Source organism: Ostreococcus tauri, assembly GCF_000214015.3.
Source record: "Ostreococcus tauri WGS project CAID00000000 data, contig chromosome 03, whole genome shotgun sequence".
In the NCBI taxonomy this organism is placed as follows: domain Eukaryota; kingdom Viridiplantae; phylum Chlorophyta; class Mamiellophyceae; order Mamiellales; family Bathycoccaceae; genus Ostreococcus; species Ostreococcus tauri.
The window spans coordinates 233147-234088 of NC_014428.2; the positions used below are offsets into that span (position 1 = coordinate 233147).

Here is a 942-nt window from a genome sequence, read left to right on the forward strand (position 1 = left end):
GCGCTCGAGCTGCTCAATCTTCTCCGCGGCGGCGACGAGGATCTGGGCGTGCTCAAGAGATTCGGCCTGGACCTTGCGAAGCGGAGGCGAGAGCTCTCTACGAGTCAAGCGAACGCGAGTGCCCAGGCGCGAGACCTCGCGCGCGGTGCGTCTGGAGATCTCCAACACTCCGTCTTGCGCCTGCTCCAGCGCCGCCAAGCGCGCTCGGAGCGACGTCGGCGCTCTATCCGCGAGCACGCTCACGCTCCCCTCCTCTCGCGCGCGTCGTATCCGTCGTAAAACCGTACCCGCGATGACCGCCGCGTACAGCGGTACGTCCACCCACGCGCTCGTCAGCGCGCGCGGCGGCAGCGTCTGTCCCGTCCGTTGCGCCGCGCGATAGGCGTCCCGTTCCACCGTCGCCGCGCGAGCTTTCACCGCCACCGCCGACGCGAGCGCGAACACCTCGAGGCCGTCCAAGAGAGCCTCACGCGTCTCTCCCCCCTCATCGTTATCGTCGTATCGCGGGCTCGTCGACGTTCGTCGCTCGTCGTCGTCGTCGTCGCCGTCTCCGTCCGCGCGCCGACGCGCGCATCCACGAATCTCCCGCCCGCGCGTCTCCCCGCCGAGCTCCGCGCGCGCGGAGACCATCGACGGTACCAAACGCTTCACATCGACCCGTCGCGCCGCGCTCGAGCGCTCGCGCGCGCTCGTCGACGTCCCCCGCCCGCTCGAACGCACGTCGGCGTGAACGGCTCTGGCACCGCGCATCGCGCTCGCGCGCTCGACTCACCCCTCGCGCGCCGTCGTCGCGCCCGCGCGCGCCTCGATCACGTTCCGCGCGACGTCGTCGCGCTCGAGCGCGCGCGCGACGCGACGCGGTGTGCCGCGGTCGTGCGCGCGCGCATAAACGTCGTGATAGAAGCCGAGCGCGCATGGCGGCGCGTTCGGGCGCGCGCTCGC

At 71.9% G+C, this 942-nt stretch overlaps 1 annotated feature.

The window, feature by feature from the left end:
• Positions 1-750: part of a sequence feature (OT_ostta03g01360) that runs on past the window's edge.
• Positions 751-942: the final 192 nt, after the last annotated feature.